The sequence below is a fragment of the Pristis pectinata genome, chromosome 8 (genome assembly GCF_009764475.1).
Source record: "Pristis pectinata isolate sPriPec2 chromosome 8, sPriPec2.1.pri, whole genome shotgun sequence".
In the NCBI taxonomy this organism is placed as follows: domain Eukaryota; kingdom Metazoa; phylum Chordata; class Chondrichthyes; order Rhinopristiformes; family Pristidae; genus Pristis; species Pristis pectinata.
The window spans coordinates 11,463,143-11,481,853 of NC_067412.1; the positions used below are offsets into that span (position 1 = coordinate 11,463,143).

The 18,711-nt window shown below is 41.6% G+C and overlaps 1 protein-coding gene across 2 annotated transcripts in view; it reads right to left on the bottom strand.

Moving 5' to 3' along the window:
* The window catches only part of septin12 (septin 12), a 353,537-nt gene that overhangs the window by 208,601 nt on the left and 126,225 nt on the right, over positions 1-18,711 (bottom strand). Inside the window, exon 1 of one of the 2 annotated variants that reach the window (XM_052021387.1) lies at positions 8,635-8,737. The exons of the other annotated variant lie outside the window; for it this stretch is intronic. The gene's annotated coding sequence lies outside the window, so the exon portion shown is untranslated. Of the gene's footprint in view, positions 1-8,634; positions 8,738-18,711 lie in introns of those variants that run through there. 2 annotated transcript variants of the gene reach the window in all.

The following is an 18,711-nucleotide window of genomic DNA, read 5'->3' on the forward strand; positions in this document are numbered from 1 at the left end:
CTGCACTATTAAAAATGCACCAAGTGCTTCACAGAGCAAGTTCGTCCCTGTTGTAATCAGGAGGATTGGTTCCAATTAAAGCAGAGGAACTGTACAGGGGATGGATGCGCAGATGGCTTTCCTCTTTTTTTTCCAATAAAACCTCTTTAAGGATTAAGTTGCAAACTTTGTAGGCAAATGCCAAACACTGAGTCAGAAGCTTAATTGGATTTGAATTCCTCTTAGGGGAGTTGGACATCAAAATCTCGGCAGTCCCAGGGGTGCTGTCGGAAATGTCCTCTTCGAGACATTAAAACTGCTGCCCCCTCACGTGAACATAAAATATCCCAAAGGTGGTATTTTGAAGAAGAGCTGTGGAGTTCTGTCAATATTTAGCCCTCAATCAATATTATTGAAAACAGATTATCTGACCATTATCACTGTGCTTGTGGGATCTTGCTGTGCACTCCTTGCCTGTTAGGTTTCCCACATTGCAACAATGAGTACACTTCCAATGTGGTTCATTGGTAAATTGGTTTACTATTGTCACATGTTACAAGGTACAGTGATTGAGGGAGTACAAGGGAAAACAACAACAGAATGCAGAATAAGGTGTAACAGTTACAGGGGAAGTGCAGCGCAGGCAGACAATAAGGTGCAAGGCCATAACGAGGTAGATTATGAAGTCAAGAGTCCATTTTATCGTACTAGGGGACCGTTCAATAGTCTTATAACAGCGGGATAGAAGTTGTCCTTGAGCCTGGTGGTACGTGCTTTCAGGCTTTTGTATCTTCTGCCTGATGGGAGAGGGGTGAAGAGAGAATGTCCAAGGTGGGTGGGATCTTTGATTATGTTGGTTGCTTTATCAAGGCAGCGAGTAGACAGAGTCCATGGAGGGGAGGCTGGTTTCCGTGATGTGCTGAGCTGTGTCCACAACTCTCTGCAGTTTCTTGCGGTCCCGGGCAGAGCAGTTGCCATACCAAGCTGTGATGCATCCGGATGGGATGCTTTCTATGTTGCATCTATAAAAATTGGTGAGGGTCGACAGGGACATGCCAAATTTCTTTAGCCTCCTGAGGAAGTAGAGGTGCTGGTGAGCTTTCTTGGCTGTGAGGTTCATTGAGATGTTCAGAAAGGAACAGGAAAGGGGCCATGATAGAAGTGCAAGTTCTTTTAAAAAATGTCCTTAGCTAAGGGCAAACTCATGACATTAATAAAATGTTGAAGTTGTATAAATGTGCTGATTGTTAAAACATGTTAAGATACTGGTTCTTCTGGTACCTGATGTAAAATGCAACTTAGTGTCACAATGCTGACTTGCTTTGTCAGCATAAGTCACTGCCTCAATGTCATGTAAGACATTTAAACAAACATTGATCGGTGACAACTTAGGTCCACCCTGTAACCTTTTTGCCTTGCTGAGCCACAAGGGCCACAAATAGAAAGTTAGGTTCAGAAACCTTATGAAATAGATGAAAACTCAAACCATAGCCTGATCATAGAACATGGAACAGTGCAGCACAGGAACAGGCCAATCAACCAATGATGTCTGTGCCAAACATGATGCCAAATTAAACTAAATCTATCTGCCTGCACATGATCTATATCCCTCCATTCCCTGCATGTTCATGTGCCTTTCTAAATGCCACTTAAAAACCATCAAAAGGCCACAACACTAAGAGTTATAATGAACATTTAAGCACATGGTATGGCAACTGCTCTGCCTGGGACTGTGAGAAACTGCAGAGAGTTGTGGACACAGCTCAGCACATCACGGAAACCAGCCTCCCCCCTGTGGACTCTGTCTATACCTCTCACTGCCTTGGTGAAGCAGCCAGCATAATCAAAGACCCCACCCACCCGGGTCATTCTCTCTTCTCTCCTCTCCCATCAGGCAGAAGATACAGGAGCCTGAGGGCACATACCACCAGGCTCAAGGACAGCTTCTATCCCACTGTATAAGACTATTGAATGGTTGCCTAAAACGATGAGATGGACTCTTGACCTCACAATCTACCTTGTTATGACCTTACACCTTATTGTCTACCTGCAATGCACTTCCCTGTAGCTGTGACACTTTACTCTGTATTCTGTTATTGTTTTTACCCTGTACTACCTCAATGCACTGTGTAATGAATTGATCTGTACGAACAGTATGCAAGACAAGTTTTTCACTGTACCTCGGTACAAGTGACAATAATAAAACCAATACCATTTGAGTAACATTCACCCTAATTGTGGATTCTAGAAATCTGAACAGAAAATGCTGGGAAACAAACCAGTCAGCAACGGTGGAGAGAGAACCAACTCAAAGGTGTTAAACCGAGTTTTCTGGTCCACAGAAGCTGTCTGACCTGCAGAGTATTCTTCAATAGTTTATGTGTTTCTATGGCAATTCATTACCTCCAGTTTATCAGAAAAAGACTGTAAAAAGACTGGGCCACTTGGTTCTAGAACAGGGGAGGGTGAGGCTTAGTGCCATTGACATCTTTAGAATTATGACAGGATTTGACGGGTTAAACAGCAAAGAAGATAGAGCTCAAAACTTGGGACTGCAAGGAAAAATATAATCCAATATGGAATTCAGGGGAAATGCCTTAAACCTAGGATTAGTGTAGGATTAGAGTAAATGGGTGATTAATGGTTAGTAGGGATCTAGTCAATCGAATGGACTGCTTCCATGCTGTATCACTCTATGACTCTGGGACTATGTGATTATATGAGCACAAGAAAATAAAAGCAGGAGTTGGCCACCAGGTCCCTCAACATTCATTATATCATGGTTGATCTATGTTGGCCTCAACTGTTCTTCTTTGCCAGTTCTCTCTAACTTTCAATTCCTCCATCTTTCAAATATTTATCTACCTCCACCTTAAATATATCTGAAGATCTGGTCTCCACCACCCCCAGAGGCAGAGAATTCCAGAGATTCACTACCCTTGGAGAGATGAAATTTCTGCACACTTCAGTTATAAATGGCCAGCCTGTTACTTTGTAACTATGTTCCTGTGTTCTTGACTCTTCCACTAGTGAAAAGATCTCCAACATCTACCTGTCAAGCCCCCTTATGATCTTATAGGTTTGAATAAGGTCACCCCTCATTGTTCTAAGCTCCAAGGAATGACTTGCATTTATATCAGCAACTTTAACAGAGTAAAATATTAAAAGAGTTTCATTGGAACATTAAAAAAACTGACACCAAGCAAACTAGGAAATAGTAATATCATCATAAGTAGGTCTAAATCCAAGAACTTGATCCCCAACAGCACTGTGGGAGTACCTTCATGAGAAAGGTTCAAGAAGGTCATGCTGTCAGATAGTGTGGAAACAGGCCCTTCAGCCCAACTTGTCCATGCTGACCAAGCCCATTTATCTGCAGTTGGGCATGTTCATCTAAACCTTTTCTATCAATGTATCTGTCTAAATGTCTCTTAAACACTGTAATTGTACCTGCCTCTACCACTTCCTCAGGCAACTTGTTCTACTTACCCACCACCCTCTGTGTGAAAACCTTTCCCCTTGAGTCTCTTTTAAAATTTTCACCTCCCACTTTCAATCTACAGTACGCCCTCTGGTTTTAGACTCCTCTACCCTGGGAAAATGACTGTGACCATCCACCTTATTTATGCCTCTCAAGATTTTGTATACCTCTATAAGGTCACTCACCGCTATCCTATCAAGGACAGTCACAGATGGGTACAAATGCTGGCCTTGCTGACAAAATCCAGATCCTAAAAGTGATTTTGGCCAAATAGATAGATTTTAAAATTATATTATAGGATGAGAAAGTAGGGGCATAGAGGTTTAGAGAGGAAATCCTACAGCCTACGGTCCTGAGGGCTGTCAAGGTGGAATAATAAACCACGTCAAATGGGAGGAGGGCAGAGATGATGGGGAGGTTTAGGGCTTGAGCAGACTACAGAAGTGGAAAGGGGCACGGCCAGTGATGGATTTGAAAACAAAGGTGGATTAGAACAGAGGCTCTGCCGGATGGAGAGCCAGTGAGAGCCAATGGGCACAGGGGTATGTGGGTTACCTGGACATGCACTACCTGGGGCAGATAGTCTTTACTCAAGCGTTGGATTATAGGGGACAATTTCATTTGAGTTTGGAGAGATTTCTTTATAAAAACAAAACAATACAAAGATTCTGCCTACGGAGGTGGGAGAGATTCTCTCTGTACACTGCCTGAAACAAATGCATTTAAAATTTGGTGTAGATAAATGGATAAGTATTTTTGTGGATGGGGTCTTTGCAAATTCAGTGTTTACCCACCTTCTGTGGGGAGGGGTATTCCATTGCTCCCTTGCTGTCTAAAGGAAGGACACTCCAGAACTTCTCAAGGATTTTCCCTTTGTTCACTTCCAGCAATGTGGACAATGATGATTGACACTGAGCTCCAGTATCAACTGCATTGTACTGAAACAGGGGATTTAGATTTTGTACAATACGCACCCATATATAAAATAACATCTTTCCATTAAACAGTGATGCCATCTACTGAACAGAGTAATGATTTCACTCTTTATTTAACAGGAGCAGACTTAGCTCGCTTTACAAAATAGTTTCAGAGGGATGCTCCTAACACAATAAGTACAGAGTGAAAATAAGGGAAACTGTCCAGATTCATTTGAGATATGTAATTATGCCTTGCTAATCTTCCTCACTTTCGTCAAAAAGGAACAGCTGTGCAAGTTGCTAAAACACAGAGGTTTAATAATGATAAATGTAATTTGTCTGGAGTTTGAATTTGTGGCTGTTTTGCTAAGAGATGCACTATTCATTAAAAACAAAATTAATGGCATTGCTGAGATTTTTAAAAATTGGTTGTTCATTCATGCAGTATGCAAATTGTAGACAATGAGAGCATTTATTATCAATCCTCATTTGCCTCTGAATTGATATAGCTTTTTAATTCAGATTTTATCTATTTAATACCACAGTGTGATTTTAAATCTTTTCTCAATAGACTTGGATGCTAGACCAGTAACATAACCACTCTGCTAGCATATTTGATTGACATAGGCGTGGAAGTTTATAATTGTCTGTGAGGGCCCTGCACCTGAAAAGTGGATGCTCAAGTTGGGCTTGAGATTGGGCTTTGGCCCTCATTTCAATGGATTCACGACAGTGGCAATTGAGGGCAAGAGAAGGCAAGCTTGGGAAGAGGGCATGTGAGGAGATCAATAGTGATGGATAGGAGGGGGGAGAACAGGAAGTAGGATGCTACAATGGAGGAGGTGTGTGACTGGCTGAGGTGGACGGGGAAGAGTTCAAGAGGAGGGAAGTAGGAGATCAGTGAGAGAGGAAAGAAGGCTAGCAACTGGGCTGGGGGAGGAGCAGGGTGGTGGTGTTCAGGTGTGCTTTCTTCAAAAGTTTGGTTTGTAACTTCATCCAAGTTACTGTTTGGGTAATAGATCTCAACATAGAATGTCTTCTTTTCTTCAAAAAATGTAGTAATTTAGTATCCAGACAGTGTGAACATTTAATTTTGCTTAGTGATAGATAATTCCCAAATTGTCAAATTTATACTAGCACTGGAGATCTCTTTTTAAAAGCAAAAAGATACAAGGTTCCATCCCCTGTGATGGGGAGAGGCTCCCTCTGCCCATTCCTCTGCTCATTCCACAAGGCTGAGGACACAGCCTTGTGGGGCACCAGTGTTGAGAATAATCGTGGCAGAGGTGTTGCTGCCTATCCTCACTGATTGCGGGCTGTTGGTCAGGAAGTGTCCTTCCTCTATACAGCAAGGGAGCAATGGAACACCCCTCCCTACAGAAGGTGGGTAAATACTTCTTTGCAAGAAATTATGAATATTGGAATCATAGAATTAGAATTGGAATAGGCTTATTATTGTCACATGTACAGAGGCACAGTGAAAAACTTGTCTTGCATACCGTTCATACAGATCAATTCATTACATAATGCATTGAGGTAGTATAAGGTAAAACAATACAGAATGCAGAGTAAGGTGTCGCAGCTACAGAGAAAGTGCAGTGCAGGTAGACATTAAGGTGCAGGGTCATAACAAGGTAGATTGTGAGGTCAAGAGTCCATCCATGGAAGAGCCCCACTTCCTGAAGTCAATGACCAGCTCTTTTAGTTTGCTGACATTGAGGGAAAGGTTGTTGTCATGACACCATGTCACTAAGCTCTCTGTATCCTTCCTGTACTCCGACTCATCGTTATTTGAGATACGGCCTAGTATGGTGGTATCATCTGCAAACTTGTAGATGGGTTAGAGCAGAATCTGGCAATGCAGTCATGAGTGTATAAGGAGTAGAGGGGCTGAGAACACAGCATTGTGGGGCACCAGTGTTGAGAATAGTGGTGGCGGAAGTGTTGCTGCCTATCCTTACTGATTGTGGTCTGTTGGTCAGGAAGTCAAGGATCCAGTTGCAGAGGAAGGTGTTGACTTCCAGATCTCGGAGTTTGGTGATGATTTTGCTTGGGATTATAGTATTGAAGGCAGAGCTGTAGTCAATAAACAATAGTCTAATATAGATATCTTTACTGTCCAGATGCTCCAGAGATGAGTGTAGGGCCAGGGAGATGGCAGCCATTATAGACCTACTTTGGTGGTAGGCAAATTGCAGTGGGTCAAGGTTTTCCGGGAGGCTGGAGTTGATGCGTGCCATGACCAGCCTCTCAAAGCACTTCATGATGGTGGATGTCAGAGCCACCAGTCGGTAGTCATTAAGGCACGTTACCTGTTTTTCTTAGGTACCGGGATGATAGTGGTCTTCTTAAAGCAGGTGAGAACCTCAGATTGAAGCAGGGAGAGGTTAAAAATATCTGCAAATACCCCAGCCAGCTGATCTGCACAGGATCTGAGGACACAGCCAGAGACACCATCCAGGCCAGATGTTTTCCGTGGGTTCACTCTCTGGAAGATTGATCTTATGTCCTCAATGGTGACCATGGGTTCAGGTTCATTGGAGGCTGTCAGGGTGGGTGGTCACATACCAATCCCATTCTGTTCAAAATGTGCATAGAATTGTACAGCACAGCAATTTGTCCTTACAGCTCACCTCATCCGTGTTGACTGTGATACCTATCCACGTTGATCCCATTTGCCTGCATTAGGCCCATATCCCTCTAAGCCTTTCCCATCCAAATACCTGTCCACACACCTTTTAAATGCTGCAATAGTATCTGCCTCTACCACCTTCTCTGGCAGATTGTTGCAGATAACCACCACTCTCTGTGGGAAAAAACTTGCCCCTCAGATCTCCTTTAGATTTCCCTGGAATAAGTTTGTCTAAAATTAAGTACGACAACCCATGAAGTGACCGGTGGCAGATGTGCAGTCATTGCCATTGAAAACAATCCACAACATAGACTATGATTTGTATTTTCAATTCAGATCTCTCCTAGCTCCTTCTGCTCTAGGATGCTGGATGCTGCGACAGTCATGGCCCACGGAATGATTAAGGGGTCAGAGATTTGTGTGACACATGGGCTACAGCTCATTGAGTCCACAGACACTGAAAATAGCTCAGACCAAGTCTTCCAAATTCCAATGCAAATGGTTTAAGTGGTGGCAATTACTGGAATCCACTGTTGTCAAAAATTACCATACAGTGTGTTGGTGAACCTGTTAATGACGGTCAAAAATCAAGGTACAACTAGTTTCCTAATCAGTTACTGCCACCACACCTCCTTAATCGCTTTCTTTCTATTGAATTTTATAAATAGGATAACTGACAGATATTTATCCAGGTAATGGATCCTGCTGGGAAAGATTAGTTTTTACCTCAATAATGGATAAGCTCAGTTTCTATCTCCAACAGGGAAATGACACAAGAAATTCACAAATTTTCTTTAATTGGCCTTGCAAATGTGCCAGACAGCTAAAGTGCAAATCTCCCAATGATCTAATCGAGTGTGCACTGAGACTTTCTATCTCGGGAAGCTGACTCAGACATCTGCAGAATTCAACACAAGCATACTATTCCTGCATTTCACCACAGTGCCATGCCTTGTTTTATTAAAGCCTTTCTTTTAAAAACTCAGATCAATGTACTTCTTATTATATAAGAACAAATGACAATGGTCCCCGTAATACAATCCTGATATAAATCTGACCATTTGGTAATTTTATATCTTTCGTGATAGAGTCATTGAGTCATACAGCTCCTTGGCTCACTCTATCCATATCTTCCATGCCTTGGCTCGTTCAGATACTTACTAAATATTGTGAGTACCTGCCTCCACCACCTTCTCAAGGCAGTGTGTTCCAGATTGCAGTCACCCTCTTTGTGCAAAAATATTTTCTCCAATCCCCTCTACATCTCTTCCCTCTCACCTTAAATCTATCTCTTTTGTTTCGGGCATCTCCATTATGGGGAAAAGATTTTCACTATCCACCCTATCTACAGGCAAAAGCAATCAATAAGCAAATTTCTATTTTTACATCATTTGAACTTTTAAATATTTAAGCTGCATCCTACTTACAATGGCAACCGCAATACAGTTTTAAACCTTACTCTAATGCTGGTTACTGTCAATTGTTGAGCTCAGTCAAAGCAACTGGCAGGAACTTATAGCTTCCTAAATGTAGTCATAGCCACAATTCAACCATATAATCTGAATAATATCTCTGACTCCTGTCCAACACAGCACTCTCTTTATTTGCTGCTTCTTGTATCTTACCACGTGCTTTGCCCACAGGGTCCTTGAAGAGGCGAGCCACTTTATTTTGAAATACGAAGGAGGGTTTTGTTTGCACCAGGCAGTATCCAGAAAGAACATTACAGGAAGAAGCCCTTCCAAGGGACTAGGAAATACAGTAAACCACACCCAAATTAGTCACAGCGATTTGTCAATCTATTCCTACCAGCTTCCAGAAAACAAGAGCATTGAATTTCTCACACAGCTGTCAAACTGACCCTTGTCATCCCACCACTGACCTGGGTTTTGGCAGAGCACTATAATATGGAGTGAAGGTTTGTGGCAGCTCCTCCTCTCTGCTTTAACCAAAAATTATGGACATTACTTTCCTTAAACTTGAGATTAAATTATTTCTAATTTCTCCATGAAAAATCTCAGATGAGGAATTGTGTTCAATTTTGCAATACTTCACATTTTGTGTTTCTTGCAAGTAAGGTTTTTGAGAGCCAGAATTTGCAACGAATGGTATCTGCTCATTGTTGGACCTGCCTCTGCTCAATAGAGTTTTCATCACAACACTACTGGAAGTGCGAAGTGATAAGGGCATGGCGAGGGAAGCTGGGTATCTGGGGCCTCACTAAACAGGACAAGCAATTGGGTGTCTCCTTAACTGCTCACTGAGTCAATGGCAAGTGAACTGCAGAAAGCCAGGAGGGGGATTAGACTGAGTGAATTCAATGGTAAATAAGGTACAAAAAGAGAAACGAATAGAGGGGAAATGAATTGATTATTAGAGGGAGAGAAGAGCAAATAATGCAATGGAAAAATAAGATTTTTTTAAAAAATGGACACATCTCCAAAAATTTCTAATCCTAAATCTGTTTCTGTATCAGTTGGGTTGATTTGCAGTTAATGACAACTATGCCATTAAAAAGGTACTTTCACTAGTAGATAAGTTACCAAAAGGATGGGAAGGGACAGAGGAAGGTGTTACTCAGATGCTGGCCATCTTAAGTTGTTCTTAAAGCAAAGTCACTGAACTATTTGCCAGTAAATAACATTGGCTGTCCTATTACCTTGAGGGACAATTCTAACCCAATGCTTCAAAAACATCTGGATGAACATCTTTTGCTTTAAATCAAGTCCTACTCTTGAGCTTTGAGGTGTTCACCCCAAACATTGTAGTAATGTCAAAGACAGGTGGGCAAATCAGACCAGATTGTTTGGAGTCACTTGTGTAACGTAAATTTCTTTATATTTCTTCGGGCAAATCAAAACTGGCAGTGTCCAAAAAATCAGTGGCAAAAAAACCGTGTCAGCAATTGTCTTAGAACGGAATGGTAAGTGCTTCGCAAAAACTCTAACTTTCAATTCCCTAATTTAAAATAACTTATGTGGTATTTAATTGCATCACTGTATGTAATGCAGTGAAAGCAAGAAAATACCAATAAAAGTCCATGAATGTTCATTCATTTAATTGTTGCAATATTTAATTTTCAAGATCAAACTTTACCATGTAGTTCCTTTTTGAAGCCATTTGCATTAAATTGGTTCCTTGTTTGAATGCAAATAGCAAATCAACTCATTAAGTAAAGATTGATCTTTTCTATCTCAAGAGTTTAGTGACCAGCTGAACACTGGGCATTTGCCAATCAAATTCTAAATCGGATTAAGCCACTTCCTGCTCCACCAATTCAATGCAAAGAACTGACAATGTCAGCAAAAACGGGCTAAGTTTGCACTGTTTAGGCATCTGGCAATCTCTTTAATGGTGGTATGAGATTTCCATATCACCCCAGGAGGTGACAGACGTAAATTTCCATCAGCCCCAGCACTCTGGTGCAATCTTTGTTTGCATAATGTCTTCTATGCTCCTTCCTTCAGCACCACCACTCCTTTAATGGAATGGTACACAGTGCACGAATATCTATCTGGTGCAAAAATATGTTCCATTTTCCTTTAACTACTGGATATCCAAAGGGGCTGCATAAACTTCTGCAGGTAGGTCCCAGGTAATTTTGAATGCTTGCGAACATCAATACTTAACACAAACATTTAATAACGGCTTTGATGGCTGGTGAGCCTGAGGCAGACCTCACCGGCTGTCAAAGGCATTCTGTCAGTGTAGCTGCCACTTGTGCCTATTCTTCTTTGAATGACTGCTATGGGATCCTTTACAAGCACACCAGGAAACAGACATGACGTCGGTCTAACATCTCATCCAAAGACAGCACCACCAACAATGCCGCACTTCATCTGTCCTGCACTGGAGCAACAGCCTCGAGTATGTGCCAAATTCTCTGGTTTGGGACTTGGACCGACAAGCTCTGACACAAAGGTGAAGACATCGCCCACTGAGGTGAAGCTGAGCTCCCACTAATTATTAATATTCCTTCCTCATGAGTCAGCAACTGAGGCAGGATTTTACCATCACCCACTGACTCTCCATTTTCCTGACACTTTGTTGTCCCACTCTCTGTTTCCTCTTTCTTGCTTGTTGAATAAACCACCAAAATTCACTTGCCACTGCTCTTGGTCAGTAAGACTGCAGTAATAGTAACTATTAGTAACACAGTAATAGCAACTATTTCCTTAGAAGCACATGGAGGAAGCTGGCACAAACTTATCGTCATAAGGGGAAGATGATCTTGCAACAGTAACTCTGATATTCACACTTAGACCCAACAACCAGAAAGCCCATGTACTTAGCATATTATAATTACTGATCACTGACATAACTAAAATGTGGCAGTAAATCCATCTTGTGAGGAGAATGGAGAAGATTTACTTCACACAGCAAGTTGTTGTGTTCTGGAATGTACTGATAGAAAGGATGATGGAAGCTGATTTGACTTTAACTTTTCCAAAGGGAATTATTGTGGGTAAAGAACAGGTAAATTGGTTTATTATTGTCACGTGTACTGAGGTACAGTGAAAAGCTTTGTTTTGCATGCCATCCACACAGATCATTTCATCACAACAGTGCATTGAGGTCGTACAAGGGAAAAGCAATAACAGAATGCAGAATAAAATGCTACTGGCAGTTCAGGCAGACAATAAGGTGCAAGGCCATAATGAGGTAGATTGTGAGGTCAAGAGTCCATTTTACCATACTAGGGGACCATTCAATAGTTTTATAACAGTGGGATAGAAGCTGTCCTTGAGCCTGGTGTATTGGTATTGGTTTATTATTGTCACATGTACCAAAGTACAATGAAAAACTTGCCTTGCATATCGTTCATGCAGATCAATTCATTACCCAGTACATTGAGGTAGTTGAAGGTAAAACAATACAGAATGCAGACCAAAGTGTCACAGCTACAGAGAACATGCAGTGCAGGTAGACAATAAGGTGCAAGGTCACAATGAGGTAGATTGTGAGGTCAAGAGTCCACTTTATCATACTAGGGAATTGTTCCATAGTCTCATAACAGCAGGATAGAAGCTGTCCTTGAGCCTGGTGGTACGTGCTTTCAGGTTTTTGTATCTTCTGCCTGATGGGAGATGGGAGAAGAGAGAATGTCTGGGGTGGGTGGGGTCTTTGATTATACTGGCTACTTTACCGAGGCAGCAAGAGGTATAGACAGAGTCCATGGTAGGGAGGCTGGTTTCTGTGATGTGCTGAGCTGTGTCCACAGCTCTCTGCAGTTTCTTGCAGTCTCGGGCACAGGTGAAGGGGACTAATTCGGTAAAGTCCCATCAAAGGGCCAGGAAAGCATCCTTAGGCCAAATGGCCTTCATCTGACACTTATCATGCTAGTAAAGGCTATCTTTATTATCATTATTTACACTGATATATCATCAAGCTATGTCCTAAGTAAATGCAGAAGCTATAAGATACTTCACCATGGTTACATGTTGGAGATCCCAGAATTACCAACAGCTCTGTGGTCATTTTGAAAGCGGAGGATTCTAATTTCCACACCATCCATGGGTAAACTCAAGTTTCCCAACAATATTGGTAATGGGATTTATTCAGACAGTTTTCCTTTATTTTTTCAAATTATAGCACAAAGTTCACCTTATTAACAAAATGTAGAAATGCATCTGTGGTCAGTAGTGCTGAATGCAGCCTAGAGTAAGCTGCAGTGGAACTGATTGTGGAGGCTCAGTACAATACACTGGTGATGCTAAACAATACATTTGTTGCTGTTGACCACGTTGATTGTATCTGAATAAACCAAAAATCCATGATAATGCTACAAAACTACCTTAAGAGCTTTAATTAACTTACATCCATCAAGTTCCCAGTATTTCACTTGTTGCCTGTTTTTGAACGTGGTTGTAGTTTCAGAAACAAACTTGCTCCGCAGAACAGCCAAGTGGCCAGAGTCTGCAACAACACTTTCAGTGCTGACAGCACAGTTGATATGGAAATCTTCGCACTGGAATTGCCAAGTGCTGAAGACTCACACGAAAACCATGCACAAGGGTCGCGACAGCAGCAAGTAAATTCGTGGAAACGTATATCTGTGTGAGAACTTCAGCAATATATAAATGTAGGAAAGATCCTTTACTAAAATTGCGTTTATCATTTTTTTGCTGCCACATCTCTTTTTGCTAATATAAAATCCTAAATTATTAATCTTTGCCAACGAGATTACCTTTCACTGTGACATGTGAAACATTCAGTTTAATCGGTGTTGATATTAGCAGCTGCCTGTGGTATCAACATTTAACATGAGAAGGTAACTAGGAACTTCTGAACTCGCTCCACTGTTCAATGCCATCATGGCTAGACCTGAGCCACAGAACCACTTGCCCACACATGGTCCCTATATCTTTTGGTACACTTGGTGCCCAAACAGTTATTGACCTCAGTCTTGAACATACTCAAGCTGAACAGTTACAGTCCTATAGGTAGATAATCTCAACGATTTACAACTCTCCATGTAAGAAAATTCCTCCTCATCTCAGTCCCAAATGTCTAACCCTTTATTTCAAGAGGAGAATCTGTCCTGTCAACCTCTGGAGATAATTTCTCCACAGTTCACATATACAGAACAAAAAACAGGAACACACAATGCAACAATGCAACAAAGCAGAAAGACACACATCATGTTAAAATAAGCAGAAGGAGGGAACAAAGAAAGAAGGAAGGAAAGAAATATAGATTTGACATTTTATTCTGTACTGTTATTATTTTCACCTGTACTACATCAATGTAACTGCACTGTGTAATGAATAGACCTGTATGATTGGTTTGTAAGACAAGCTTTTCACTGTACCTTGGTACAAGTGACAATAATAAACCAATACCAATACCAATCTGTGTTGACTGGATCGGTGGAAAGGTATCTTGCTCACCATGTAACACTCCTGGGCAAATATCAACCCATATTATTGGTCAGTTACCACATGAAGCAAAGACAAGAACAATAAAGGTACCCCGACTAAGCACATCTTGTAATGCAATGGTGAGCTTCTTGCATTTAATACTATGAGTCAGTGATAAAGTCTCTTATGAGAGATCTTTCCCATGAAGATCAGAATCAGAATCAACGTGAAATTTGTTGTTTTGCAGCAGCAGTACATAGTACAGAGTACAAAGACATAAAATAACTATGAATTACAAAAGTAAATAAATAGTGCAAAAGAAGGAATAACTAATTTAATAGGAGAACGAGGAATTACTAAATTCATGCAAGGAACCACTGTCGCTCCCTTGATTTTGGGCTGCACAAAAGACCATTTAATCAAGTGCATCTCATATACTGTATGTAGATTATAAATATCCAGCTCTAGTTACATGTAATTCAAATTCCTGTTAAAAAGTAATTCATGCCAGTAAATGGGCATCATTTTTAAGCATACATTAAGGGTCTCGACTGTGATCCTGGCAAGATGCCACATTCGCTGCTCCTCTCAAAGGGGAACTGAAATTTGGGGTAAACAGAATGAGACATTTTCGTTCAAAAGCACTGTAAAACAAAAGGTCTTTAATGTCACTCATGGAGAACAATAACATTTCTTTTTTAAAAGAAGATACTTGGTGATCTTTCCCTTCCAGTCTTAATAATCAGGGACCAGGGTTTGAATCTCATCATCAGTGTTGCCTAGGATATAGAGGAAATGTTTGTCATGTTCTCTTTCCTCCCCTGGGAGAACTAAATGTATTGCACCAAATAGTTCTCATTTCATGGTACAGCAGAGAGCTATAGAGCTGCCTAAATATTCCAAATCAGTATGAAAGTTGGTGAAAGCTGTGACTGTGCATGCACTCTCTCAATAAGAGACCACATTTGGCTTGTTTCTTGCCTCCTGGAAAATTGCAAATATAGAGTATTTTTATTATGTTCCAAATATTCCTTCCCTTTTGCCCAGCATGCTGATTAGTTAATAGTCTTGCCCCTCCCTGTCCCTGTAATCTTTCCCAGCCCTAGAACACTTAGACATCTCTTTGCTCATCCAATTCTGGCCTCTTGGGCATCCCCAAATTTATTGCTTCACTGTTGGCAGTTGCAACTTCAGCCGGGAAATCTCCAACCGCTGGAATTCCCTCTCTATATCTCTCTTTCCACTCTCCTTTAAACGTAGGTCCTTGGCTAAGCTTTTAGTCAGCTATCCTAGTGTCTCCTCACATGGCTGGCTAGTTAGCCTTGATAGCCATCACTCCTGCAAAATGCCTTGGGATGTTAACGGCACAAGATAAATGGAGGTGTTGTTTGCAATTTACAAATATTATGTTTTTGAACAAAACACATTTACATCTGCCGCACACATTTTCACCACAAAGCCAAGATACTCCAGAAGCATAAATTAGCAGAGCTCATGTGAAACGTGAATTGTTTGTATACTTCTGTGAGTGCTCAGTAACAAACACAGGGATGGAAGTTTGCCAGAATGTATGATTGTAATATACACACAACTGATGTCAATAGAACCATATAGGGAATGCATACATTGCTATCTCACACATGCATTTCACAGAGGATGATGTCTTAATCCTTGAGATTCTTGTTCTGTTTATTGGAGGCGGACATCAGGTTTAAGCACTAACCTGTACTCTGTTTCTTGCACAGTTGGAAAGCAAAAAGACACACATCATGTTAAAATAAGCAGAAAGAGGGAACAAAGAAGGAAAGAAGGAAAGAAATATAGATTTGCATTTATGTAGAGGTTTCCATGATCCTTTCAGAACACCACAAAGGATGTTACAGCCAATGAATTTCATCTGCAGTTTGGACACTGTTGCAATGCAAGCAGTGTGGCAGCAAATTTATGCACAGCCAGATGCCGTAAAGGGTACATAGAACAGTACAGCAGGCCCTTTGGCCCACAATGTCTGCGCCGAACACAATGACGAATTAAGCTAATTCTCTTCTGGCTGTACATGATCCATATCCCTCGATTCCCTGCATATGGTGTTCAGTTCTGGTCGCCTCATTATAGGAAGGATGTGGAAGCTTTAGAGGGGGTGCAGAGGAGATTTACCAGGATGCTGCCTGGATTGGAGACCATGTCTTATGAGGATAGGTTGAGTGAGCTAGGGCTTTTCTCTTTGGAGCAAAGGAGAATGAGAGGTGACTTGATAGAGGTGTACAAGATGATAAGAGGCATAGATCGAGTGGACAGTCAGAGACTTTTTCCCAGGGTGACAATGGCTAACCTGAGGGGACATAATTTTAAAGTGATTGGAGGAAGGTATAAGGGGGATGTCAGGGGTAACCTTTTTACACAGAGGGTGGTCGGTGCGTGGAACGCACTGCCAGCAGAGGTTGTGGGGGCAGATACATTAGGGACATTTAAGAGACTCTTAGATAGGCACATGAATGATAGAAAAATAGGGGGCTATGTGGGAGGGAAGGGTTAGCTAGATCTTAGAGCAGGATAAAACGTCGGCACAACATTGTGGGCCGAAGGGCCTGTACAGTGTTGTAGTCTTCTATGTTCTATGTTCTATACCCATGTGTCTATCTAACAGCCTTTTAAACACCACTATCGTATCTGCTTCCACCACTCCCCCCAGCAGCCCGTTCCAGGTACCCACCACTCCCTGTGTAAAAAATCTTGCCCCGCACATCTCGTTTAAACTTTTCCCCTTTCACCTTAAGTGCATGTCCTCTAGTACTTGACATTACTACCCTGGGAGAAATATTCTGACTGTCTACCCTATCTATGCTTCTCATAATTTTATAAATTTCGATCAGGTCTCCCCTCAGCTCTGATGCTCCAGAGAAAACAACCAAAGTTTGTCCAACCCCTCCTTACAGCTCATACCCTCTAATCCAGACATGGGTATCTTGAGAATAATCAGATAACCTGTTTAACAAATGTAGGAGATTCAGTGGGGCAATCAGTTAGTTAACCAGTAAACAGCATGAAGCCTTCTCTAGTGGGTCACACACTGGATGAGAAATGGAAAACCAACAGCAATCTGGCTTTTGTACTCCACTTTACACATTCTGCCTTGACACAAGCTGCACTATACAAAGACACTGGAATCTGACCAAAATCCTTACATGGATGACAGAATCAAAATCCACACAATGATTTCGAATACCTCCCTGTCTAAAACAGTTATCTGTTGGGGTTTGAGGACCAACCAGCAGAATGGAAGTGTTTGCTTGCATTGAGCAGCAGCATTGCAGCTGAACCCTTGTTCACCCCCAACAATTAACTGGAACATTTTCCTCTCGGCCTGAAATGAAAGTACAGAGCAGCAAGCACAATCGAGGCTTTATTTCAAAAAGCCTGAGCTGCATTTCTTGCATACTTTTCATGAAACTAATTTATGAATAATTAATTGCGGTGGGGCATGAAGGTTGGGTGGCAAAGTGGTGCAGTTTCCTGCCCAGGACATATATTGTTTTATCAGGCTTCTTTGGATATGTTGCAGTGACCCACCTTTTACAAGGGTGGTGTGAGCATCATCTCCTTTCTACCTTTGCTTGGTACCTCCCCTTTGACTTTGAGATGTTAAACTCTGCATGGATATTGCAAACTTGTTAAAGCACCCTCCCTGTCTGGACTTCCCTCCATAAAAATCATATGATTGGGCGGGGTGGGGGCACAGGGGTTCCCCTGGTAGAGCTGCTGCCTCACAGCTCCAGTGATCTAGGTTAACTCTTCACCTCTCATGTGCTCCACGTGAGTATGTACGTTCTCCCTGTGGTGTTGCAGTCTCCTCCCACATCCCAAAGACGTGAGGGTTGGTAGGTTTATTGACATCTCTAAATTGCCCTTGGTGTGTTGGTGAGTTGTAGAAGTTCAGGGGGGAAGTTGATGGGAATGTGGGGAAAAATCAATTGGATTAGGGTAGGATTAGTGTAAAAATGGATGAATGATAGTCAGCATGGTCTCGGTGGGCGGAAGGGCCTCTTTAGAACATGGACCTGTACAGCACAGGAACAGGTCCTTCGGCCCACAATGTCGGTGCTGAACCCAGACTTTCCATTGTGTATCTCTCTATGACTTTATAACCCTTGAACACTGTAATGTAGGCAAGTGAGATTTGAAATATTGTTGGCCCCACTCACTATGTTAGAAGCTAATTGCTTTAACTGAAGTTGAACATAAAATTTTAATCTTAAACTGGTAGAACCTCTGCCTGATTTGGGCAGCCAACTCTTACCATTGTCATCACCTGGCTTCTGACAGATTGGATCACCCTAGGGAATGATCTTCAAGCCATTGAAATCATTGTCAGCTGGGGTCTGTGTGGAGTCACCACTTACTGTACCAGATTACAGGCCAGCCAGTGAAGAGGAAAATCAATCCCATTGTTTTCTCGCTCACCCAGTATTTGTAAATCTCTGCAGTAATATTTGGCTCTGTCTTCTTTGAATTTACAGCAGAACAATCATATTTAAAAATCACCGTGCAATCCCTTTGCAAGGTCCCAAGATATGATTACATTACCCGTTGACATTAATGTGGTAGCTTGCAATCCAAACTAGTCAAAAGCAGCTGAACTTTCTCAGAAACCTGAATAATTCTGAGCTCAAACTGAAATTCAATACCTTATAGCACAAGCTAGAACCAATTAAGCTTTAAATGAGTGCACTGTTTGAATGTGAAGCACCCAACCAAGCAATTGCTGGTTACTGCAACAATGCTTTCTCATTGCCAGCAAGCCAGTTCAAGCACAACAATTGACAGTAATTGAATTTACAACAG